The 12,085-nt window shown below is 39.8% G+C and overlaps 1 pseudogene; it reads right to left on the bottom strand.

Moving 5' to 3' along the window:
• The window catches only part of LOC149181596 (ribose-phosphate pyrophosphokinase 1 pseudogene), a 40,913-nt pseudogene extending 40,015 nt beyond the window's left edge, over positions 1-898 (bottom strand).
• Between the last annotated feature and the right edge of the window lie 11,187 nt (positions 899-12,085).

Consider the following 12,085-nt stretch of genomic DNA (forward strand, 5'->3'; position numbering starts at 1 on the left):
CTCCCTCGGCAATAAGACGAGCTGCAACCCTGCTATCATGGCTGTGACTGCACCAATGGAGGAGTGTACCCCATTCAGAAACACCTAAGGAGCTAATGGATACGAAGGCACTCGAAAGGTGCCCGCAACCCGGGCTAGCAGGGATGCTGAGACATCACACCTGGGGTGTGACCACCTGACTAGCTGTGGAAAGAACAGTCTCAACACCTCCCGCAATTGAAAGAAGGCATGGGACTATAAACCAGTCTGAGGAAGGTTGGTGCAAAAAGAAGGTTCCGTGCAGGGCCATCCAGAGAGCACGATCGCGGCTGTGCCAAAGGGGTTGCGCTACCATGTGGAAAGGTTGGCAGGTGACCGTTAACGCTACTATTCCAGACAAGAAGTTCCAGTTATGGTAGAGAGGAGCGGGTGGCGGGTCATTAAGGCAGAAGTTCCGAGATAGATACGAAAAGATCTGCCGCCTAGAAGATATTAATGAACTAGAAGTGGAGGGAAGGGATATATTCAAATTTACGCACTCCTATAGCACCCTCTGTGAGATCTGAACCAACGAATACCAGAAAACACCCTACTCCCAGGCATCCCATGAGTACCATGGAAAGAACTCGAGCACAGTTCACGGGAGAACTGCATCCAACCCAGGAGGAGCCAGATGAAGTGGCTACGACCCCCAAGGTTCCAATGTCTCCTTGCACACAGCAGCCCTAGAAAAACAAGTAGGTGATGGGGCCAGTCAAGGTATCACCGAGATTTAGTAAAAGGTCAGTAGCCGAGAAGGGCAAAGAAATCACCACTGAACCCGAAGAGGATGATGAAGATTTGTCAGCTCTGATTGCTCAGATTGAAGCATAGGATGAGGACGAAGAAGATGCATTCCAAATACCTTCAATACCCCCATATGTCTCTCCATGGAATGGCATGGCCAAGATACCGAAGGACCTGGACACTGCAAAGAGCATGCTACAGACCCCGCTTCATCCAAATGAGATAAGGTTTGATGGTTTGCCGCTGAGCCGAGTACCGAGTATCAAGTTCGAAGATAGGGATCTAGCGGACAGTGACAAATTCCCCCAATTGGCTGCAGACAAGTTACTATCGTGGAAATGGTTACTGGGTGTGGAAAAGGTGGGCTTACTTAATCTGAGGTGGATACCCCACTATCATCGGGCGGCCATTACCATTTTTGTGATCCAGAAGTTACTCTGTCTGGTACATGATGGGTATCTCTAGTTGGAAGAGCCAATTCCAATCACAACTGATTTAGAACACTGGATTACTTACCTGCCGATTAAAGGGAATGACCCCACAGACATAGCCGGAACAAGTAGCGATGTGGGTCTTGCAGAGACAATGAAGGTAAAATATAAGCTGGAAAAAGGAAAGTGTGGGTATGTAATAGTGAGCATCAACGACCGAGGGGTGTGAGTCGCCACCCGGCTACTAGCCATTAAACTTATGAGAAAATTCCGCATAGATGATGTTTCAGCCCCTGTTATTGCGCTTGCGGAGCAGTGTGTGGAAGGAGTCCAGTTCAACTGGGCGTAGTTCTTATGCGACGAATTTATGACAAATTGTAAGGAAGCACAGGAAAAAGGTAAGACTTTCCATTATGCATGGTTGCTACTATCAATCCTTCTCGTTGCAGGAGAATTTCCGCAGGGTAGCCAGTTTCCCAACATTGAGCACAACCTACCTAAAGTAGTGCGGTTTACCTCACTCTGGGCTACAAAGGAAGCCACGAGGGTCTGGGAGATCAAGGTATTTTGGATATTCATGGAAGCTAGTATCCGAACATGGATCGCTCGCAGACCGCGAATTTCCCCAACAGTTTACAACAATTTTCAAAGCATGACCGAGTTAAAAGTAGACGTGCACAACCTATATATCCGAGCGCAGAAGGATCCAAAGTGAACATGGGTCAAGCTCCCATTCATTGCAATAGATGATTCCATTTATGAGGTATTGGAAGCATGGCCTCCGAAATGGTGTGCCCCGAACAAGGCCACACTAGAAAGGATGCCAGTACAACAACGAAAGAAGGAAATCCAGCTGCGACTCACTAAATTGGTGGAAAGGACATGTCAGGGACAAAAGGTCACTTCGCTGCAGAAGGCGAGCTAGGAAGTAATTGCTGAAGAGACCATGGAAGATCAAGAAATGTCCTCGAAACTAGATAGGAAAAAGGAATCAGAGACACAGGAATGCACCGACATTACCACAAAATCGATCCAAGGCAAAAGGCCGCGCAACAAGGAATCGCCACATGCATGCAAGAAGTCCAAAATGGATAAGACTTTGGAAAAATAATTTCTTGACAACAGCGAACCAGCGTGCAATGTCACTACCGGTGCATTGGAGGAGCTGATGATAGAGTAGACAACTATGTTGAGGGAGCTTAGAGCGCAGCTGCAGGCATTACAGATGTGACCCGCGAGAGGGATGATACCAAACCTAGCGGATGATACAATTGCATCCAAACAAATGGTGCGTAGTCACACAAGGAACACTTTAGTGTTGCAAGAAGGCATTGTCTTAACCAAAGCTAAGGGTGACATGCGAAGTAGGGGGATGAATTTGATTGCTCTGCCTCGAGAAACCCTCTACCAACTGTAGGATGGTTTAACTGCTGAGCTGCGTGCCAAGGAAGGCCGCACACTCCAAATCTTAATGGAGCATAAGGAAAATCTAGAGCAGATCAGCCTACAGAGTGATGACTTGGTCGTCCACAACCAAGAAGTGGAACAGGCCGTGGCGGTAGCTTGCAACAAGGTACTAGAGTTGGTTGTCCCAACAGAACTTCCAATAATGGACAAGATCTATTACATGGCCGTCAGATTTTGTACGACCTAAGAGGAGGCTGTGAAGGCTCGGTGGGAATTAAATTTGAAAATTGTGGAGCTAAGATTGAAGGCGCAACCACCCACACCCCCGAAAGTTTGAGAGTAGTGCCGCAGTGAAATTCAAGCAGGGTTGGAATTCATAAAGCGCGCAGTCCAAGATTGCTTGGGATTGTTGGATTAGTCCCTCCTTATGCTCACATCTCTACAGGACGAACCAACGCTACAACAGGTAGAAACAGAAGCGCGGGAGGTACAACAGGTGTATGAAAAAGTTCGGGGGACTGTACAAACAATCACCATCGCACAACGACTAGCCAGAATGAGGGAGGCCCAGGCTCGCAAGGCACAGGTTGACGCGACTCGACAAAAGGAAGTTGTGCTTAAAGAACGCATCCAGCCTTGGCCGGATGAGGCATTCGTGGTCTCTTCCAACATCGAGGGAAAGTTAGCACACATGTAGGTAGCATCTGAACCCCGGCAAGCAATGGAATTGGATACTGATACATCAGTGGCTCATTTAGAATGGGTAAAGCAAATGGTGGATGATTTTGTTGCGAGGGTAAGCAAAGTGCAGAAGTTGTTGAATGACCTCCACGCAAAGATTTCCACACCAGCTGAGTGACTCGGGACGAATCACGTTGATTATGTTGGGGGCCTGTTGGGTAGCAGAGGCCCTGCGTAACGGTTTTGGGACTCAAAGCCAACAATTTTTGGAAAGAGTATGGTAAAGACTTCACGAATTGCACGGAGCACGAATTGTAATGAGTCAAGTCAAAGGGTTGTTCACCCAAGAATAATGTAAAATAATAGGAAGAGAGTCAGCCTGCCCATGGTCAGCGAACCATGGGAATATATAAATAGAGCAAGGCTCTATGGCTAGAGGTCAGTTTTTTGGAGAAGTTTTGTTTTGGATCTTGGTGTTATGGGTTTGTGAAGATAGTATTATCTGTGTCTGTAAGTCCGAGTCAAGGGTGTTGGTAGATAGACAGAGGCTCTACAACTGTGTGCACAGAGGCCTGGTAGAGTCCGCAACTGTGTGTGTGGACCCCTGCAGTTGTGTGCGCAGGGCAGATTTGGTTGTATTGTTAGAAGATTTTAATAAAGATAAGTGGTTTCTGAAGCATCGCAGATCTATTGTGTTCTGGTTTATGCATCTATTATATAAGTTTATATATTTTTATAATTACGCACACTAGGTTTTATTGTTAAATGTTTGCTTAAAGACTATAACAAGAAGATCAGATCTATAACAATTTCATTAATAAGAACGTATACCCGCGTGAATATACGTATAGTACAGGGTGGCGCAGTGCCACAAAATGGTTTGCGACCCCTCCAGACCACATCAAGACATCCCAAGGGTGCGGAAACCTAGTTCCAGCACCCTCCCCTGCTACCTCGGGTGAGACCTCAATCCATCCTCTACGGGATGTTACCGAAAGGGCCGGTAGCTGTGGGATTTGTTTGGCTAATAACTCCCTCGAACTTGGGTCAAGGTCCAATAAGCCAACAATGGTTTATCTAATAGTGATGAAGATGAAATTAGACAAGATTACAAACTTCTCATGGCTTATGACAATGATAATTTTTGGGATGCTTTAGAAGAGGAAGACCTTCATGAAGAAATATCTAAACTCAACATCTACTTAGAAGAATAGAATATGATTATAGATACCTTGACATACCAACTTGCTAAAAAATAATAACACAATGAAAAACTAGAATGTGAAATTCTGGGTCTAAGAAAGGATCTAGAGAAAATGAAATCTCTCAATTTTAGATTTGCTAAAGGATCAGAAACTTTAAATGAAATTATCAAAGTTCAAGTTCTCCTCTGATAAATACAGGTCTTGGATATACTGAAGAAGCATCTCAATCAAAGAAGTCGTCAACCTCCACCAAAAGCTATCTTGATGCATCAAAGACCAGTGAACAGTATGATAATCATTAGCAAAGGCATAAAGCAGATCACCAGGTAAATTAGACTCAATTCACTACAAGGATAAATAGAAGCCACAACCAACCTCAGGTAAATCAGACTCAATTCACTCCAAGGATAAATAGAAGCCACAACCAACCTCAGGTAAATCATACTCAATTTGCTCCAAAGATGAATATCAATAGAAACTACAATCACCAGGTCAATAGATTCGATAGTTGTAGGAACTTCTTTAATGGGCAATGTTTTTCATGTCATAATTTTGGACACAAAGCTGCTCAATGTGTTGCTTACGAAACCATCATGACTAGAGAAACACGAAATCAAAGGAATTTAACAGGGATCAAGAAAAGTTCCTATAATAACTTCTCTCTTCTTGAAAATGAAATAGGATTCTCAATCTGTAACAACTTTGGTCATGAAGAATCTGAATGTAGGAGAAAATTTCGGCAAACGTCTCAGAAGGATAAAACTCCATTAAATCCCAAGATATGGAGAAGGAAATAATCTCAAACAGAAAGATGTGGTATAGCCTTGTATGTAGAAGGACAAGAAAATCAATGGTACATCGACAGTGGATGCTCAAAACACATGACAGGTGACAAACAAAAACTTCACTCATATAATGCGTTAGAAAAGGAAAAGAATGTCTCATTTGGAAATGACACTCCTACTATCATAAAAGGTAAAGGCTCTATTTTCTTGAAAGAAAATGTTAAAGCTGGAAATTTTATGTATGTAGACAGTTTAAAGCATAACCTGTTGAGTGTCAGTCAAATGTGTGATCAAGGAAATGAAGTGGTGTTTCGATCAAACGGATGCATTGTTCATGAGCTTGATACAGGAGAGGCCATGATAAAAGGTACAAGAACTCCAAAAAACTTATATATACTCAAGGGAGGACAATAATAGTGCTATCCAAGCAAAAATGATGAAAACTAGCTGTGGCATAGAAGATTGGGACACCTAAGCTTTTCTCAAATAAGAAAATCATGCAGATTCAATGTTGTTCGTGATCTTCTAGATATCAGCATCCCAGACAATACAATATGTAAACCATGTCAATTCAGCAAGCAAACTAGAGTTCACTTCATGGAAAAGGAAGGGTCAGCTAGTAAGCCTCTTGAACTTGTCCATACTGATTTATGTGGACCATCAAGGAAAAAGTCACCTCATGGAGAAGAATACTTTATTTTGTACATTGATGATTTTTCCAAAATGTGTTGGATAGGTCTTCTAAAGCATAAAGATGAAGTTTTTGAAAAGTTCCAAGCCTTCAAAGCTTTGGTTGAAAATGAATCAGATCAAAAAATCAAATGTCTCATATCTGATCGAGGAGGGGAATTTACCTCGGATGAATTCTTTGACTTTTTTGAACAACATGGAATAAAAATGCAATTCTCCACCGCAAGGACTCCTCAACAAAATGGTGTGATTGAAAGAATGAACGGAATAGTTCAAAAAATGGCTCGAGCTATGCTAGATGAATCTGGAACTCCTGCAACCTTCCGGGGTGAAGCTGCATTTGTTGTTGTAACTATTCTCAACCAAGCAAATGTTCGGGTAAACAACACTCAAACTCCACATGAACTTTGGTATGGTAAGACTCCTACTGTAAAATACTTCAAAGTTGTTGGAAGCAAATGTTATATCAAAAGGACTGATGAAAAACTTGGTAAGTTTGAACCTAGAGCAGATGAAGGTATTCTTCTTGGTTATTCTTCCAGAAGTAAAGGATATAAATGTTATAATAAAAGACTAGGAAAAATTGTTGAAAGCATTGATGTTGTAGTTGATGAAGCATGCAAAAATCCAAAACAGATAGAATCAATAGAAGATTATGACAATGAAAAATATGGGGATTATTTACCACATTAAATCAAAATCATATTGAAGAAGAAACTAATGAAGCACCAGAAGAAGAGATAATGGTAGAAGAAAAGCCACCATCTAGGTATGTTCAAAAAAATCATCCAAAAACTAAAATTTCAGGGGAAAAAGAGGCAGGTGTATAGACAAGAAGAACTATTACAGGGACCTCAAGCTATCTAGAATTACTATCCTCCACCAAACCTCAAAATGTAAAAGAAGCATGCAAATATGAATGTTGGGTCAAGGCCATGGATGAAGAACTTGAGCAAATTGAAAAATATGATACTTGGGAATTAATTCCTAGACCTCATGATAAAAATATTATAGGAGCTAAATGGATATTCAAAAACAAGCTGAATGAAAATGGAGAATTCATTAGAAACAAGGCCAGACTTGTTTGTAAAGGCTATGCTCAACAAGAAGGTATAGATTTTGAAGAAAATTTTGCACCTGTTGCCAGACTTGAAGCCATAAGGATGTTTCTTGCTCTTTCTAGCTTTCAGAAATTCAAAGTATACCAAATGGATGTAAAAACAACCTTTGTAAATGGAGATTTAGAAGAAGAAGTTTATATTGAATAGCCAGAAAGATTCATTCTTGGAAATGATGAAAAACTAGTATGCAGCTCAAAAAGGCCCTCTATGGTCTGAAATAGGCTCCAAGGGCCTGGTATTACCGCTTTGACAAATATCTACACCAACAAGGTTTTACAAAAGGTTCATCAGATAGCAATCTATATACAAAGATTGAAACTGATAAATTGCTAATTATTATTGTTTATGTTGATGATATCATTTTTGGTAGCAATGAAGAATACATGAGTCAGAACTTTGCTTCAGTAATGCAGCAAGAATTTGAAATGTCCTTGCTTGGTGAACTCACGTATTTTCTTGGTCTACAAGTTCAACAAAATAGAGATGGTATTTTTCTCTCACAAACCAAATATCTCAAACAGATATTGAAAAGGTACGGAATGGAAGATTCTAAACCTGTATGTACCCCAATGGTAACAACATGCAGTCTCAACTCAAATGATGAATCAACAACAGTACATCAACCAACTTACAGATCCATGATTGGAAATCTACTTTACCTAATAGGTACCCGACCTGACATCATGCATGCAGTAGGAATAGTTGGAAGATTCCAAGCAAATCCAAAGGAATCACACCTTCAGGAAGTCAAAATAATTTTCAAATATCTTCAAGGAACTCAGGACTTTGGTTTATGGTATCCTAGAAATGCAGATTTTACTCTTCATGCATATACAAATGCAGATTGGGCGGGAAGTGTTGATGACAGAAAAAGCACTAGTGGTGGTGCATTCTATATGGGTTCCAGGTTAGTGTCTTAGTTCAGCAAGAAACAAAGTTCAATTTCTTCTACAATTGAAGCAGAATACGTGGCTGTTGCATCTTGCTGCACACAACTACTTTGGATGATGCAAACCTTGCAAGACATTCAAATCACATATAATCCACCCATCTCCATTCTATGTGATAATACAAGTGCCATCAGTATTTCAAAGAATCCAGTCATGCACTCCAAGACCAAGCACATACCCATCAAATACCATTTTCTACATGAACAAGTGCTTGAACAAAAGGTCAAATTGGAGTATGTTCCCTCCAAAGAACAAGTTGCTGATATATTCACTAAACCACTGCCCAGAGAAAAATTTGAATATCTTAGACAAAAGCTGGGAGTAGTTGCTGCATCATCCTACTATTAAATCTAATTTTTCAGAGAAAGGTTATTCTATGCGAGTTTCATGAAGTATAGTCGTGTACACAAGCGAGTTTCTATGGGTCAAGGAGCATATATGTTTTTCAAACAAGAAAAATAGTGGGGCATGCTCTGATATGGGTGCTCTATCTGATGTTGATGATTACAATCTATTGATATGCTATGTTCATTAATTTTTATCTAACTGACAAAGATGCCTTGATCATTGACTTGTTAACAATGCACAGGTAGCATAGGTTCAGGGGGAGCATTAGCCTTCACTTGCATTCTACATTGTTGGCATTATGGTTGCTAAGTCCAGTTATGGCTTCATATATTTATACTTTTTGTTGCTTAAGTCATGTAAAAGTCTAGGGTGTGATATGTCTTCTCATACATTTGAATGAGTCCTATTGGACAAATGATGTAATTTGTATCCCCACTTTTCATGGGATGGATGATGTAATTATATTTCTGTCATGTATAAACAATTGGTATATCCCCACTTGGTTGGGTGGATGAGTCAAATTTGGTATATTCCCACTTAATTGGGAGAAGGATGTATGTATCCATCATTGGTGATAGGAAGGTCATACTCACATAGTTGAGTTATAGAGTCATGTTATTCTTTTGGACAATATGTTTGCAGACTCTGCCTGTGCTTAGGGGGAGCATGGATAGTTTCAGTGCATCTCAGCATGTACAAAGGGGAGCTCAATGAGAGAATTCAACATGTACGCAGGGGGAGCATGAACAGCACAGGGGAGAGAATATATTGGTCCACCCTTTGCCCTTGATGTCAAAGGGGGAGAGTGGTGTGTTGCTGACATCAAGTCCAAAGGGGGAGATTGTCGGCATTATGATACAGGTATTGTCCTTGATGGCAACGCACTGAGATGAAAGTTCACAGTGCAGTAGGTCAACAAAAAAGGATTACAGATCAGACTCCAAAGAATAAAGAAAGAGAGGTATACGTTGGTTCACTTTGTCCAAGGCGTGTATACACGTGGTTTAACAGAACAAAAGAAGCGTATAACGTATACACACACTTTCACAAGAGGAAAAGCACGTACATGTTGGAAAACCAAGTTTTTGGTCCAAGGTATTGACCCTAGGTATTGGGTCCAAGGTATTGTTCCTAAATGGTTTTGGTCCAAGGTATTGAGAAAGGCCTAAGAGTATATAAGGAGGAGAAGATCATTAGGCCAAGGTGTGTAAGCAATGATATTTTAAGGAATTCTTCTATCTGAAGTATATATTATTTTGCAGGGTTATGTTCGGGACTAGATCTGAAATATTCACGTGCACCTTGAGTTCAACATTGGATCAGGAATCATGAAACTTGAAATGACTTATTCTTAAATGATCTGATATTGGGAGTGACCAGATCTGATGTTTTGAGCTTGTTCTATTTGTTATCTATCATGATCTGGGTTTGTCTGAAGTCTAGAATTGCAGCAAAGTTTTGAGTCAAAATTTTCAAATTTGTACGCAGGTTCGTCTTGTCCAAAGTGCGTGTACACGCAAGTTCGACTCTTCCAAGTAGCATATACAAAAGAAAAGCTTATGTTCAGATCTGACTAATCTATATGATCAAATTCTGTTGTTTTACTGTTGTCTACCAATGAAGTCCTCGTAGACCTGAACTTAGAACTGTTGTATAAGGAAATTGAGTCTGTTTGATTGATTGATTGAGAAGGAAGGGTGATCCTTGCTACTATATATTTTGAACTCTGTAATATGACAGTAGATCTTCAAAATGTCACTGATTGGTACAATCTGTGGTTCAGAAGTTTATGATTCGGTATCTTTAGAGACATACACAGGTTAGGTTAAAGGAAGTAGCGTATACATGCAGGTTGGGTTCAACCAAGTAGCGTATACACTCTAATCCATGATTTTTTAGGTTACAGCTGGCTCTGAATGATGATGCAGGGTTCTGGGTTCAACACATTATTCTGGTGTCAATGATCTAATTGTTCAGATTAATTGAATATCGGTTGATGCAGTGTAAGTTTAAAAGGCTTTGATGGGTCCAGTGTGAAAATTTGATGAAACGTTGCCTTTCAACTTGTGGTGTTGTGATCCAAGAGTATCCAGTCTGAAAATTCATGAAACATGGTCCCTAGTGGAAGAGTGGCTTTTTCTGTAGGCTAGAACCTACGTACTAGTAAACATATTGGCTAGTACAAAAGCTAGGGGATTGTAGCTCCCTTCCAGTAGAAGCTGGAAAACGAGAGAAGGTTGTAACTTTCTCTAGGTAGAAGCCTGCGTACTGGTATGAGTCTACTCTAGTACAATATTGTAAATAGATTTTCTTATTATTAAAAGAAGACAGAGACGACAGCAGCAGGTGGTTTTTACCCACATTGGGTTTCCACCTTAAATCTTGGTGTTCATGTGTGTTTCTTATGTGTGATGCTTTATTCTGATTTTACTGCACTATCTAATAAATCTTTGATATACTGGTTTAAACTCAACAAATGATAAATTGTCTAAATCACAAGTTCTCTGCATATATGCTAGTTTCTTTGAGCACAGTCGTGTGTACAGGCTAGTTCACTTCACTGAAGTAGTTTATATAAATTTGTTTGGGAAATAAAATTATTGATCTGATAATATTGATTCATCCCCCTCTCAGTGTTATTTCCAACAAAAAGATTACACTGACCAAGCCCGAGCAAAAGCTTTCCAACTAATGCTCAAAAGCCTTTTTATCAATGAGACCTCTATTTTCTTCATTTTCTATTATTTTCTTTAAATTTCCTCCTCACATGCAACTTACAACATTTCACCTTCCTTTTCTCCTAATTTCCTTTGTTTTCATAAATAAAATGAAAATAAATCTCATGCCTTTACAAAGCCTTTGCCAATTTCCCTAGCCATAATAAACTGAAGTGAACACCCACTAGGATGTTTTTCCCACTTTTCAACTTGGAATATGTTGCTTATGATCATGGTCTTATAACATATGTTTACATGGATTTTTAACGATGGTTGTTACAGTGATGGCCCTTAGTATTGCAACAACAATGTTGTAACTCCAACGGTCTCAACTTTAATTGTCAACCTGGGGTTTGTAAAAAATTAAGAGGGTTCAGAACTGTATGTGTAGTAGGCACTATCTCTTTCTCTTGTTGATTTATGTAGGTGGAAATACTCAAATGAAAGCTAAAGTATAGATACCAAGTTAACTAATCTATGCTAGAGGAAAATTGTAATTATAGGAAATAACTTGGTTAAAGGAAAATGGCACACAATCCTAAGCTACTTGCAATGAAGGAAGGAACACATGCACACTTTTATACTATCTGAAACAAAATACAAGTGCGCGTGAATGCCTTTATGATATATTGTAGGGAAAGGAAAGCACACTACTGAAGTAAATTGTAAACCGTAATTTGTAGAAAAAATAGATTTCTAAAGAAAACTAATCAAAAGAATTCATAAGGTCTTTATACCTCCAAGTTCCATTATCAGGGTTCCATGAGTGTTGTAATATACCAAAGAAATATGAGTTATTTTGAAAAGTTGGTTGCAAATAGCTATGGGGGTCTCTGTTTTGCTATAGTATACAATCCAACAAGAAGGTAACCAAGAAAAATGCAAGTTTAAAAGTAAGGAATCGATGGAGAAGTTAGAAAATGATAAAATAAACATGTTGAAAGCATGAAAACATCTTATTGCAATTGTTATCACTTAAGAATTC

Source organism: Pinus tabuliformis, chromosome 3_2 (assembly GCF_031772625.1).
Source record: "Pinus tabuliformis cultivar Carrire ecotype Pingquan chromosome 3_2, CPIR1, whole genome shotgun sequence".
NCBI lineage: Eukaryota > Viridiplantae > Streptophyta > Pinopsida > Pinales > Pinaceae > Pinus > Pinus tabuliformis.